A 15,504-nucleotide genomic window follows, 5' to 3' on the forward strand; every position below is an offset into this window, starting at 1 on the left:
CCCGGCCCTAAAGTCTCTTTCTTTTACAAATTTTATCTATTTATTGAATAGGTAATTCATAAATTGAACAAATTTCAAAGGTATGAAAGGGTACAGAGTGAACAGCAAGCCTCCCTTACTGCTCAGACCTTCTAGAGACAATCACTCTTGCCAGGTTTTTCTGGTCCTCCTAAAGGTATTCGATGCATCAACTAATATTCCTTTTTCTACCCTCCACAAAATTGTAGTACCCTCTACACCATTTTACATCTTGCTTTATTCTCCTAACAATGTATCTGAGGCTCTCTTGGCACATTCACAGGTACCCTGCAGGTGTTTTAGCAGCCACACAGCAATCCAGTGAAGGAGGCACCATAGTTGAGTTAGCCTCTCCTCTACCGAGGCCATGTAGGAGAACTGCAAGCAAAACAGCAGTGAATATCTTTGTATGCACAAAATTTTGCAAATCTATTATTGTCCGTAATGCAAACTTTGGTTTTCTTCTTTATGTTGTGTCTGATTACAATAGTAATACATGCTTACAGGAAAATATTTGCAGAAATATATAATGCAGAATGTGAAAGTACTCAAGAATCTCACCTTTCATAACCACTATGGCTATTCGTTTGTCCAGATGATTTCTAATCTAGAATAATTGAAAAAGAAGGAGAATGTCGCACCCAGAGCATAAGGCAGATTCCAGAATCTCTCCCTCTCTATGGTTTGGAGTTCACATGGAGAGAAGCTGTAATTCCTCCCAAAGGGTGCTGATGCATTCCTCTACTATAATAACTGTTTCTCACTTGGATTCTACAGATGACTTTGGGATATAAATTAATTTGTCAATGAAGGTGTATTTTCCAAGTAAGGGATCTAAAACTTTCATCAGATTTTTTTTTTTTTTTTTTTTTTTTTGAGACAACTTTCCCTCTTGTCTTCCAGGCTGGAGTGCAATGGTATGATCTCAGCTCACTGCAACTTCTGCCTCCCAGGTTCAAGTGATTCTCCTGCCCCAGCTTCCCAAGTAGCTGGGATTACAGGTGCCTGCTACCACGCCTGGCTAATTTTTATATTTTGAGTAGAGATGGGGGTTTTACCATATTGGCTGGGTTGGTCTCGAACCCCTGACCTCATGTGATCCTCCCTCCTCTGCCTCCCAAAGTGCTGGAATTACAGATGTGAGCTGCTGCCCCTAGCCTCATCTAATTCTTCAAGGGGTATATGACCGCCTACCAAAGTTAAGAGTATCTACTATTAGAAAGAGCCATCAGATAAGTTTCCTTTTTCATTGAAGAGTGGTATTAAATCCTGCCAACTACACCAAAAAGAAAAAAGAAAGAAAGAAAAAAGAGTGGTGTTAGTTTTGGCAGAGGGTTTTTCCAAGGGTTCCTAAATTATTGCAGAATTTAAATAAATTATTTAGCCTCATCTATTAAAGAAGGGGTAATAATGGCAACTCATGGGGTGGTTATGAGGATTAAATAAGTTCATATTTGCAAGCACTTAGAAGGTTGCTGTCAAATCATAAGCCCGATTACATACATGTTTGTAAAGTAACGCTAGTTCACGTGTTCCCTGCCTTCCCCAACCCCAAGGAGAAAACCAAGGTCCGTAGTAAAGAGCAGAAGACTTTTGACAAGCAGCCAGACCTCCTGAATAATTTCTAATACAGAATCTTCCCTAGGCAGCATGCGATCCCTATCCAGAGATCAAAACAGATCTAGGTCATTTGAGGAAGTAGCCAGGCAAAGGATGTTGAAGCACTGCAGTAAAACTCAGTGTTAATTATGCAGCTAGGAAGGACAGTTTTTGTAGTTAAAAAAAAAAAAAGCAAATTATATGTAGACTAGATAGATACATACATACAAATGTATATATGTATGTACCTGTGTGTGTATATCATATTTATAAGAAACTATTTAATTTTAAATTGAGGATTTTTTTTTTCAACAGCAAGAGAAGGAGTTACCTCTAAACTAAAATACCTGAAAATTTGCAGTTCAGGATGTGTAACCAGCAGGAATTACGATCACTTTACTCTTTCCTCATCACCTCCCCTTGCCAAAAACTATGTATGGGCCGGGCGCGGTGGCTCAAGCCTGTAATCCCAGCACTTTGGGAGGCCGAGACAGGCAGATCACGAGGTCAGGAGATCGAGACCATCCTGGCTAACCCAGTGAAACCCCGTCTCTACTAAAAGTACAAAAAACTAGCCGGGCGTGGTGGCGGGCGCCTGTAGTCCCAGCTACTTGGGAGGCTGAGGCAGGAGAATAGCTTGAACCCGGGAGGCTGAGCTTGCAGTGAGCGGAGATCCGGCCACTGCACTCCAGCCTGGGTGACAGAGCAAGACTCAGTCTCAAAACAAACAAACAAACAAACAAACAAAAAAAAAAACTATGTATGTACACATAGACATAATTATATCATTTTATTACTTATAGAATAATGCAGTTAAATTATGTTATCTAAAAGGCACTTCAAGTATTTCAGATGCTTTGAGGACTGTTGAAAAAGGGCATGTGCACGTCGATCTCAGGTCCTATTTTCTTCTCCTTCCATCTCACCATGCAGTGTCATAGAGTCCCAGTCCTGCACTCACTAAGCCTTAGGTGAGGGAATTAATTCAGTTCTGTCTCATTAAGTACTAAGCACAATGGCCAAGCGCAGTTGCTCGTGCCTGTAATCCTAGTGCTTTGGGAGGCCGAGGGAGGGCGGATTGCCTGAGCCCAGGAGTTCGAGATCAGACTGAGAGCAACATGGTAAAACCCTGCCTCTACTAAAACTACAAAAATTAGTTGGGTGTGGTGACACGTGCCTCTAATCCCAGCTACTCGGGAGGCTGAGGCACAAGAATTGCTTGAACCTGGGAGGTAGAAATTACAGTGAGCTCAGATTGCACCACTGCACTCCAGCCAGAGTGAGACTCTGTCTCCAAAACAACACCTGGCCGGGCGCGGTGGCTCAAGCCTGTAATCCCAGCACTTCGGGAGGCCAAGGCGGGCGGATCACGAGGTCAGAAGATCGAGACCATCCTGGCTAACATGGTGAAACCCCCCCCGTCTCTACTAAAAAATACAAAAAACTAGCCGGGTGAGGTGGCGGGCGCGTGTAGTCCCAGCTACTCGGGAGGCTGAGGCAGGAGAATGGCGTGAACCCGGGAGGCGGAGCTTGCAGTGAGCTGAGATCTGGCCACTGCACTCCAGCCCGGGCCACAGAGCGAGACTCCGTCTCAAAAAAAAAAAAAAAAAAACCACCACCAACAACAACAACTAGTACTGAGCACAAGCATTGAGCATCTAGTCTGTGCCAGAAGCATGGCATAAAGCAAACAGAAATCAAATGGAGTCTCTAGGCTCCACCTCTGTCGGCTTGTCTGTAAAATAAGGTGCTTGAATTAGATGATTAATCTCTCTTTTCCTACCTCTGACTTCTATGATATGAAGTAAAACCAAGTAGTCGTTTGTATCTAAAAATCTTCAGAACATTTACCAATAGGCTTCATAATCATCAAACTGCCACACAAATCTCATCACCTCTACTGTGGTCCCTCCAGCACTTGAATCATTAGCAATGTATCATTAATGCTGATAATGCATCATTAATAATGACAGGTTTTTTGTACAGTGCATCATAATACCAAGAACTCTTCACAACAACCATGGGCCAGAGAGCTCTGGCAGTCTCATCCTTGCTTTTACAGACGAGGAAACTGAAACTGAGAAAGGTTGAAGGTGGCAGAATAAGGACTTGAACTCATGTCTAACTCGTGGTCAGGGCTCTTCCCACCCTACCACCACTGCACTTACGACATACTAGTGGGCATTGCCCCCACTGTGTGCCTACATCTTCTCTCCCATCCACATGAGCAGGGGCAGTCCTATACAATTTCTTTATTGCACACGCAACATTGTGCCCACTGGGCACCTGCTTCACTCTGCACTCAGCACAGGCCCCATCCCACATTTTCTTGGCAGGGCTGGGAGCTGCTGTGGGGTGAATCAGGGCTCTGTGGCCCAGCCCAAGAGAAAGCAGTTTAATAGAGAGACCTAGGCACAGGCCCCGGCTGCCTGCCCTGGCAGAGACACTCCTCAGGGCAGAAGCACAAACCCAGAGTTCTTTGTCCATCTTATCCCAGCATCAGCAGGCCCTGAGTTGTTCATTGAAACTCCTTGAAGGAAGCTTGCTGTCAATTAGACTTGTTCTGTTTAAGGTTTAGGTCTCAACAAAGATGAGTGGGTCATTTCAGTGCTTCTGTGAGTGACTCTGAGAGACCTGAAGCCAAGGCTGCCGGCCAGCCGGCCTCAGCCGTCCAGAACATGCTCCCACATTGACCTGCCTGAGGCCAGCCCTCATGGGATATTTCCAATAGTAATGATAAAAAATGTGCTTGAGCTTAGGTGGCAGTGGGAATATTTTTCAAAACACAGTCACATTCAAACAAACGCTGGGGCAGGCATGACCGACTCCTTTATAACCTAGGGAAGAGAGATTAGCTATGGGGAATTGGGTCCATGGAACTATTAAGTCGCAAAGTTGAGACAGGAATGCAGATCTTCCATACCTAGCCATACGATCTCTGCATTTTACCAGGATTCCACTACCCTGTAGAGCTGGTCAGGTTTATTTTGGAGACTCTCTCTCCTGCTCCACGTTCCAGGCTTTTCAAGAGTCAGAGGGCCAGGCACAGTGGCTCACACCACTTTGGGAGGCTGGGGCGGGCAGATCACCTGAAGTCAGGAGTCTGAGACCAGCCTGGCCAACATGGTGAAACCCCGTCTCTATTAAAAATACAAAAATTAGCCGAAGAGTGCCTGTAATCCCAGCTAACTGGGAGGTTGAGGCATGAGAATTGCTTGAATCCAGGAGGCGGAGGTTGCAGTGCGCCCAGGTGGAGCCACTGCACTTCAGCCTGGGCAACAAGAGTGAAACTCTATCTCAAAAAAAAAAAAAAGAAAAGAAAAGAAAAAGAGAACCCCTACCTCATCATGAAACTGAGTCCTGCCTTCCTCTGGTGAATGGCATGACTTCTGAAGTTGCCCTCTTCCTCTCCATCCACCTCATGAAACCTCTGTCTTTCTAAACTGATCATGGCTCCGAGGGAAATTCAGTAGGATTACATGTATTTGCACACAGATGTGAATTGATGAATGTTAACATACTTGTCAGGAATACTTGTGGAATCCCAAAACATAGGACTCTCTAAGGGTGAAATTTCAAGAGCTATTTGTAAACACATAAAATGCACTGTAAGGTGTCTGCTTACTCCTTCAACTCCGTTCCAGATTCCCTACACAGCATGGAGGTTTGGTGGGACCGAGGGGAGGAGAGGCTCAGGCCCAGAACATCTTTGCAGTTCTGAGCCCATGAGCAGTGACAGTAAGAAAAGTGGGCAGATAGAATGCAAAAGAGCTGTGCCCAATTCAAGTACAGACAACGGATTACCCCACGTGACACAGCTGCTGAGAACAAAATCAGGTTCATGACGCCACAGACCCATTCCTACTGAGGAGCCCAAGGCCCTGCGTGCTCCCAAAGTCATCCTAGAATGATTGAACTGGGTTCCCAGCACTGTGAGGGCACAAAGCTCCAGACCAGCCATTCTTTTGCCACCCTCGCTCCTCACCCCTGCTTCTTCTGGAAGCCCAGGTGCACTTCTGCAGCAAGGGAGTACTAAATAATCCACCCCAAGACTCTGGGACTGTGCCAGGCTGCCGACTTTTCCGCAGGAACCTTGGGGCTCATTGGTTTATAGATATCCCCAATCAAAAAACAAAGAATCCCAGCTACCTCTCCTTTTCATCTACTGTCATTACACATCTCTCCAGACTGTCTCTGAATCTCCTGCTTCCTTCCCTGCTGTGATTGAAGTGGGCACTTTAGAAGCAGACTCATCTTCTCTCCTGTCTGCTCTGGGCTTTCAGCTTCATGCAGCAGTGCTCCCCCAAAGCCCAGCTATTCCCTCCTCCCTAAGAGTCCCTCCACTAATGCACCATCAGGAACCCCTGCTGCTAGCAAGAGGAATAGGAATGCTAACCCTAGCTGGGCGCCGATCACAGCTCAGGCTCCGTGCTAAGTGCTTGTCTTGCATTTCCTCATTTAATCCTAACAAACGAATGATCTAAGTGCTATTTTTGTGTGTGTGCCACTTTTACAAGTGGGGAAACTGATGCACAGGCAAGGGAAGTAATTTGCCCAAGATCACATGGTTAGATCATGGAGGAATTGAGGTGTTCTTGCTAATACAAACAAGCTTCAGGGAATAGCCTTGTGCTTTTAACTTCGGAAGCTCTAGAATAAATTCCTTAAAGGGGAATGATGGGATCAAACAGAAAGCACAATTAACATTTTAGATAAATCCTTCCAAATTGTTCCCCAAAATGGTTTTATACATTACACTTCCATCAACTATGTATGAGAATGCCTGTTGTATCCTTGCCATTACTGGATATTTTCAATTTTGTATCCCATTCCGATAAATAAGGATTTTGTTTTCATTTTCATTCTTTAGTTACTGGTGAGGAGGAGCACATGTTCATGTTTATTGGCCCGTTATACTTTTCTGCCCAGATATAAATGTTAATAATATGAAACAACTGATTTCCTCCCCAGAATCCACATTTCCTTTATTCCCTGTCATGATCACCCACTAGTTACCCAAAACAGAAATCCAGGAACAGACTTTGGGTCTTCCTTCTGCTCTTCTTTCTTTCTTTTCTTTTCTTTTCTTTTTTTTTTTTTTGAGATGGAGTCTTGCTCTGTCACCCAGGCTGGAGTGCAGTGCTGTGATCTTGGCTCACTGCAACTTCCACCTCCTGAGTTTAAGTGATTCTCCTGCCTCAGCCTCCTGAGTAACTGGGATTATAGGTGCGCATCACCACACCTGGCAAATTTTTGTATTTTTAGTAGAGACGGGGTTTCACTATGTTGGCCAGGCTGGTCTCGAACCCCTGACCTCAGGTGATTCACCCACCTCAGCCTCCCAAAGTGCTGGGATTACAGGCATGAGCCACCACCTCTGGCCTCTTTCTGCTCTTCTTTCTACAGCTAGTCAATCTTGACTGCCTCTTATATGCTTCTGGGATCAACTCCATACTGTCCCCATGATCCCCTGGATGGTGCAGGCTGTCATCACCGTTCTCAGAACAGTCCTTGGGGGGTGCTGCTGAGGTAGCTACTGCACAGGCCTTGTCTTATTTTATTCTCAATAACCTTAGAGTGGGTGCTATTATTCCCATTGTCCACTGCGTGTTCCTCATCATGAGGGAGGATCACCTTCCTCCACCCCCTTCTCTGCTGCTCCAATGGCTTCCTCTCCTTGTCTTCTTGTCCCCATGTCTAAAGCTTTCACCTTCTGAGGAAGACCACAGGCCTGCTTTCAGCCTGCCTGGCCCCAAGGAAGGCCTGGCCGGGCCAGAGAGCCCATGGACAGGCCACATGATTCAGAAGCCGAGACAGTGAACCCTGACTCTGACCAGCTTTCTTGCTCTTTCTAAAGGGGGCCTGCCCTCTTCTCCTTTTCCTTGCATCTGCTCACATCTCCCTTTTCTTTACCCCCACTCCTGTTTCGAATCTTGTTTTCTCTGTGGCTCTTGCTTAGTATAGCCTTTCTTCCTCTGTGTTTTCCCATTTGTTTCTCTGTCAGTCTTTTCTTTCTTTGAGATGGAGTCTCACTCTGTGGTCCAGGCTGGAGTGCAGTGGTGTGATCTCAGCTCACTGAAACCTCTGCCTTCCGGGTTCAAGTGATTCTCCTGCCTCAGCCTCCCAAGTAGCTGGGCTTACAGGAACCCGCCACCACGCCCGGCTAATTTTTGTATTTTTAGTAGAGACGGGGTTTCACCAGGTTGGCTAGACTGGTCTCGAATTCCTGACCTCAGGTGATCTACCTGCCTTTGCCTCCCAAAGTGCCAGGATTACAGGCGTGAGCCACCGCGGCCGGCCTCCTGTCAGTCTTTTCTAGTCCCGCTCATTTAATTACCTTTTTGTTTCCTTGCAGGGAGAATAGGATCTCAGGGCCCCAAGAAGGAAGCAGCAGGGAAAGGCATCGCCTGATCCTCCACTACAGGCAGAAAACAACTTCTGCTTTCTCTTGCTGCTTCTCGGGGTCAGCATGCAAGCCCAGGTGGGGTCCACCCCACCACAGACCCTTGCCCACCGGCCCTAAGGCTGGCCATGACCGTCACATGGGCCCTCTAATCCGCAGGAGTCAGCGTTCTCACCCCGAACTGCCATGATTCTCTTCCTGCTCACGTGATTTCCTTGTGGCCGCTCTTGGCCCCATTCCTGAAATCAGGAAAAGGACCTTTGCCTCTGAGCGTCACAAGGGGAGGAGTCCAGTGGAGCCCACTGAACCACCACCATCTGTGTTTTAGAATCTTTGGCGATTCTGACAATTCGAGTTCTCCATGGATGACAATATCTGCGGCCCAGTAAACTGGTTTAGAAAAACTGCATTAGCTGCCTGCCGCAGGGGAGCAAAGGGCCAGTCTGCCCCTCAGGTTCACCCCACTGTGCTGTTGAGGCAGGGGTCCCTGGGCCCTCCCACCTGAGTCCCGCACCCTTGCTCCTCTCCTGCAGATGAGGCTGGGACAGTTGATCTGCAGAGCTTTGGTGTCCCCACAGCAGGGGATGAGTAACACCCTTTCCCTACCCAGACAGCTGCCCTACAGCCTCCTTGTTCCTGCTGCTGGCTCAAGAGCCTGCTTAGATCAGGGTCTCATTCTGTTACACCTGTTTTTACTCTCAATCAGTTTTGTTGAATTTAACTGGGGTTTGGAAGATTAAAAACAAAGTCAACATTTATTTCATGATTCTCTGGAAGCCCAGTTGCAGTTTAATCTTCGCAACAGCCTCCCATTTCCACCAAGGTTATAGGGTCTCCACCACTGTTCCCTACCGCCTCTTTTTTTTTTTTTTTTTTTTTTTTTTGAGATGGAGTCTCGTTCTGTCGCCCAGGCTGGAGTGCAGTGGCGCAATCTTGGCTCACTGCAAGCTCTGCCTTCTGGGTTCATGCCATTCTCCTGCCTCAGCTTCCCGAGTAGCTGTGACTACAGGCGCCCGCTGCCACGCCTGGCTAATTTTTTTTGTATTTTTAGTAGAGACGGGGTTTAACCATGTTAGTCAGGATGGTATCGATCTCCTGACCTTGTGATCCGCCCGCCTTGGCCTTCCAAAGTCCTGGGATTACAGGCGTGAGCCACTGTGCCCAGCCCTGTCATGCTTCTTAAGCCTTGGCATGTATCAGAATCACCTGGTGTGTTTGTTAAAATTCACATTCCTGTGAAATCTCAATCTCGAAGAAATAGCTGCATGCCTGTGTTGATGGCAGCACATAGCCACAATTGCCAAGACATGAATCAAGCTAAGTGTCCATCAATAGATAAACAGATAAAGAAAATGTGGTATACATGCATGCTGGAATACTATCCAGCCTTTAAAAAGAAGGAAATACTGCATTTGCAGCAACATGGATGAGTCTGGAGGATATTATGCTGCTAAGTGAAAAGTAAGCAAGCCAGAGATCCTGCGTGACCCCTGGAATGTGAACTCTAAGGTAGTCACACACGGTAGCAGAGAGGAGAATGGTGGTTGCCAGGGGCTGTGGGCAGGGGGATTGGGGAGGTGTTGGTCAAAAGGTACACAGTTTCAGTTATGCAAAGTAATTATCTCTGGAGATAAACAACAACAATAAACAAAGCGTGGTGGCTCATGCCTCTAATCCCAACACTCTGAGTGGCCGAGGTGGGCGGATTGCTTGAGCCCAGAAGTCTGAGGCCGACCTGGGCATCATAGTGGGACCCTGTGTCCACAGAAAACTTAAAAATTGGCCAGGTGTGGTGGTGCACACCTGTAGTCCCAGCTATTTATGGGGAGGTGGAGGCTGAGATGGGAGGATTGCTTGAGCCCAGGAGTTCAAGACCACAGTGGGCCATGGTCACAGCACTGCACTCCAGCCTTGGCAACAGAGGGAGACTGTCTGAAAAAAAAAAAGGAGAGAGAGAGGCACTACTGATAGAGTATCAAAGAATGTCCACAGTTACCTGGAAAGGCTACTAAAAGTATTTGTCTTAGAAAAAATTAGTGGTTGCCAGGAGTTAGGGAGGAAGGGAATGGCTTCAGATATACAAGGCAGCACAAGAGATCTGGGTGATGGAACTGACTGTCTTCACTGTGTGGCGGTTACATGAATCTGCACATGTGATAAAATCACACAGAACTAAGGACACACACATATGAGTTCATGTTAAACTTGGTGAAACCTGAATAAAGTTGCTGGATTTTTATCCATGTTGATTTTCTGGATGTGATACTATACTATAGTCATGCAAGGTATTACCACTGGGGAAGGGTAGGTGAAAGGCATGCAGGACCTTTCTGTATTATTTTTTACAATTGCATGTAAACCTACAATTATCTCCAAGTAAAATGTTGTTTAAAAAAGTTTTAAGATGCATATTCCTGGGACCCTCCCCATACCTACTGAATAGAAATCTCTGAGAGGGTGAGGCCCAGCTATCTATATTTGAGAACAAGCTGCCCAGGGATTCTGTTGTGTAATCAATCTCAAAACCTATTCTTCTCAAGCCCTGATCTGGTTGAGCTGGAGCTTCCAGTGTCCTGCCTGCTGTGTTTAGGGGATTTCATTTCCTGAACAGTGTCTTTGTGATTGCGGCTGAGCAGGACTGGAGGTAGGAGGTAACAAAATACGGCTTTGCACGTGATCTCTTAGTTTTCAAATCTAAGCGTTTCGTCTTCCCACAAGCTAGGCAGCTCCCCTGAGTGGGGTCTTGTTCTCTCTTCTCCAACCCTCTCCACCCTCAGCCCAGTGCACGGTGTGAAAGCCCAAAGCCGCAAGTTCAATTTCTCGGGTTCTTTCCTCCCATCCAGCATAGGCCCAAGAGTTTCTCTTTAGGTATTTGAATACTTCCTGAAATAACAATGCCATTCCCAAAGCCCCTTTCTCCTGTCTCCTCACAGTAAGGACACAGCTTGTCCCTCATCCTACAGTAAACTCCTTGGACCTCTATTTGACAACAATGTGACTCTGTGCCAGGTGCCAGCTAAGCACTTCACTCCAAGCAACTCCATGAGGCAAGTAATATCATTATCCTTATTTTTCAGATGAGAGAAATAAGGCTCAGAGAGGTCCTGTGATGTGCTTAAGTCCACACAGCTAATAGATGGTGGAGTGGAGATTTGAATCTGGCTTCTGACCCTAGAGTCTACTCTTTACCACCAAGTTGCTCTGGGCAGGCACCTGCCTCTGTGTCTCCTTGAGCCTTTGTAGGATATTGCCTGATTGTTCTTTCAATCTTTCCTTCCAGCCTCCCATGCAAGTTCCACGGCTTTGTCAGTTTGACACAGTGCTGTGACTTGACACAAACTCTGCATGAGGCTTGATCACTTACTGGCTGTGTGATCTTAGGTAAGTTAATTAGCCTCTCTGGGTCTCAGTTTCCTCATCTATAAAATCAGATGCTATCTACGCATGGATTACTGGGAGGGTTGTGTACAGGACTTAGCTCAGCACTACCACTAGTCGTTTACAATGTCACATATCTAAGACATTTATAATGATTATCCTACGCCTTCATCTTTTAGGGCAGGGCTTGGTAAACTACAGTTCATGGGCCAAAACTGAACAGTTTTTACATTTTTATTTTTTATTTATTTATTTCTTTTGAGGTGGAGTTTCGTTTGTCACCCAGGTTACAGTCCCATGGCACGATCTCAGCTCATTGCAACCTCCACCTCCGGGTTCAAGCAATTCTCCTGTCTCAGCCTCCTAAGCAGCTGGGATTACGGGCACGTGCCGCAAACCCAGCTAATTTCTTTTTTTAATTTTTGGTAGAGATGGGGTTTCGCCATGTTGGCCAGGCTGGTCTAGAACTCCTGATCTCAAATGATCCACCTGCCTCAGCCTCCCAAAGTGTTGGGATTACAGGTGTGAGCCACCACGCCTGGGCCACATTTTTAAATAGTTGAAAAATAACCAAAAACATAACATTTCATGACATATGGAAATTATGTCATTCAAATTTCAATGTCCCCAAATAAAGTTTTATTGGAATATACCACACTCATTTGTTTCCATAGTGTCTATGACTGCTTTCACACTGCCATGGCAGAGTTGAGTACATTGTTGCAACAGAGACTGCATGGGCCACAAAGGCAAAACTATTTTCTATCTGGCTCTTCACAGAAAATGTTTGCCAACCCCCATTCTAGAACATAAAAGTCTTATTCTAAAGGTACCTCCTGCACTTGAGCCTCTAGCAGTAAATATACAGCAGCAACAGTCTTGTTTATCTGCAGAACACATTGGAAGAAATGGGTTGTGGAGCGCTGGCACAACACAAGCTTGGGACACAGGCAGCAGACAATGGGCTTTAGGGACAGAAAAGGTAAGAAGAAGATAAGGTCACTGGCTGGGACTTAAAGAAACCCACCATCCTCTTCCCAACAGACATACTTTATCATTTGGCTTCCAGAATTTCCCAATCTCCCTTGCACTTAGTGGGGTCATGTGATTAAGGCCTGGACAATGACGTGTAAGCAGAATTGCTGTTCCAGCTTATAGAACACTTCCTTAAAATGTGCTAGCATGTGCTCCTCCTCTTCTCTTTGATCTTCCTTTTACCTTGTTGCCTGGAACATAGATGTGATGGCTGGTGTTCTGGCATCCATTTTGGACCATGAAGATAAGAACTACTTTCTAGGGATAGCAGAATAGTGATGGAAATGGACTGGTTTCCTGAGAACTGGGAGGGACAGAGCTACAATCCAGCCCTGAATTGCTTGCCCCTAGACTTTTACATGAAAAACAGAAAAAAAAAAAAATCCCACAAAAATAAAAGTGATTATATCTACTGAAGCCATTGTTATTTTGGAATTTTTACTCTGAGATGAACTTACTAATCCTAACTGATATGGTCCTTATAGTGTTTTTTGGTGGTAACTTCCTCTTTTCTTCCCTTTTCAATTGTCCTTGATCTCCATTTAGACAGATGTCCCTGTCTGAAACCGTGGGAGAGCGATGATGGAGAAGGAGATGCGCTGTCCCTGGGGATTGAGGAGACAGTGAGGAGCGCTGCGTTTTAAGAGGCCTTACGCCAATTTCTGTACCTACCCCCCTCAGCCTGGTAAACGAGGAGGTGCAGCACCTTCCTCTCAGCTTTGCACTGAGCCAGGCACATACAAAGATGTTTCCATTTATTTTATTTTATTTTTATTTTTATTTTTTGAGATGGAGTCTCGCTCTGTCACCCAGGCTGGAGTGCAGTGGTGCGATCTCGGCTCACTGCAACCTCCACCTCCTGGGTTCAAGTGATTCCCCTGCCCCAGCCCCCTGAGTAGCTGGGATTACAGGTGCCTGCCACCACACCCAGCTAATTTTTGTATTTTTAGTAGAGACAGGGTTTCACCATGTTAAGTGAGGCTGGTCTTGAACTCCTGACCTCGTGATCTGCCCGCCTTGGCCTCCCAAAATGCTGGGATTACAGGCCTGAGCCACCGTGCCCGGACCTATTTATTTTTATTTATTTTTTATGGCTTTTTTTAAATGTCTTAAGCTAGCTACTTTATTATCATCATTTACTGTCTGATAGTCACCCAAGTACTGAAGGCAAGCATTGCCTTTATAAAATTGAGAACTGATCACTTCACTGTCTCCTCTAAAACTTTGGATGCCCAACATCTCACATTGCTATAAGGGAAAGGACAAAGTCCTTAGTCCAGCCACAAAAGCCCTTCACAATCTGGCTAAAGCCAACCTCTTCATTTCCTCTCCCACCTCTCCCACTCAGAAAACCTAAAGTGTAGCCACTGTGAGGTAACCTACCAACGTCAGCCATCCAGAGGCATCTGGTCCCACAGTGTGTTGTACAGGTGGCCACTAGAGGGACTCTTCTCAAAGTTAACAACAGAATGAGTGTGCCTCTGTGTGCGTGCGCGCGTGCGTATGTGCGTGTGTACGTGCGCACGCATGTGCGTGCCTGAGTAGCACGTGGGCTTGAAGGCTGGATTATCAACTTCCCCACCTAAGAGCAGGTGATAGAAGATGCTGACCTGAAGGCCGAGCGCGGTGGCTCAAGCCTGTAATCCCAGCACTTTGGGAGGCCGAGACGGGCGGATCACGAGGTCAGGTGATCGAGACCATCCTGGCTAACACGGTGAAACCCTGTCTACTAAAAAAATACAAAAAACTAGCTGGGCGAGGTGGCGGGCGCCTGTCGTCCCAGCTACTCGGGAGGCTGAGGCAGGAGAATGGCGTGAACCCGGGAGGCGGAGCTTGCAGTGAGCTGAGATACGGCCACTGCACTCCAGCCTGGGTGACACAGCGAGACTCCGTCTCAACAACAACAACAAAAAAAACAAAAACAAAAACAAAACAACAACAACAAAAAAAGATGCTGACCTGGATTGGGGCGTTGGGTTGGATCAGGCCCCAGGAGCAGGGAGGAAAGGGGGTTGGGAATGGAAGGAGGGAAGGAGCCCTGGGAAGTTTGGTATAGACCAGTTTTGCTTTCTTAACCCTCCCCATATGCATTCAGGGACGGAAGACAACAGAATACAGTTTTGAGTTAGGGCTTGAATCCCTTGCTTTCCTAACTCAAGAATTCAGGGGCCACATAGAAATGGACAGCACAGTATCCCTCCCTATCTAATCTCACTTCCCCTACTCAGGAATCAAATGGAGTCACAGAGTGAGGAATATTTATACTTTGTATTTTAGGAGAAAAAAATACATTGAGGTATAAGATAAAATATTTGCTCTCTGATACCTAATGAATCAGTATTTTATAAAAACCTATTTATTAGTCTTACAGAACTGAAGTTATTACTTAAGAGTCAGGTTGTTTAAAATATTGCATCTTTTAGACTGCTTATATATGATTATTTTATAAAACCAGAATGATGACAACATGGTTTATAATTGTCATTGCTTTCGTGACCACATTTTGGCTATTTTAGAATGAAGTTCAATTTCCTCAAACTGATGTTCGAGACCCTCAAGCATATGACCCGCATTTCCCTCAGGCAGCTGGGCAATCTTACTGCCCACTCCCAGGTGCCTGTTCACTTCTCTCTTTTGCTGTCAGAGTTCTTCATGCTAGGAACTTGTCCTGCCCTCTCCTTTGCCTTCGAAATATAATCCCTTTAAAGACAGCTGTTCTGTCATCCTTAGAATCTGCAGCACAGACTTCCACACTGTAGAATATATTATACTGTATCTATTTGTTTCTTCAAGTTGCATGTGCAGAAGCCTCATTCCTAAACAAAACTGTAAGCTACTTAAAGATGAGGACTCTGACATTTTTTTCTATTTCTCTTCTTTCCTTTTCTTTTTAAATTATTAGGGTCAGGCCAGTAGCAGCAGGCTGTCAATAAATGTCTCTGAATTACCGCTAAATTTGCCACTTGTTCAAAGGCAGGCATTTGACTGGAAGTGTACTAGGAGCTAAAGGGAACCAGCAATAATAAAACCTGGTGAAATGCAATTTCCTGTTTTGTGTAGCACTCGAGTCA

The 15,504-nt window shown here is 45.8% G+C and overlaps 1 pseudogene; it reads left to right on the forward strand.

Moving 5' to 3' along the window:
• LOC108527640 (non-histone chromosomal protein HMG-14 pseudogene) overlaps positions 1–8,028 on the forward strand; it is a 12,804-nt pseudogene extending 4,776 nt beyond the window's left edge.
• Positions 8,029–15,504: the final 7,476 nt, after the last annotated feature.

The sequence above is a fragment of the Rhinopithecus bieti genome, unplaced genomic scaffold (assembly GCF_001698545.2).
Source record: "Rhinopithecus bieti isolate Rb0 unplaced genomic scaffold, ASM169854v2 scaffold_4908, whole genome shotgun sequence".
Classification (NCBI taxonomy): Eukaryota; Metazoa; Chordata; class Mammalia; order Primates; family Cercopithecidae; genus Rhinopithecus; species Rhinopithecus bieti.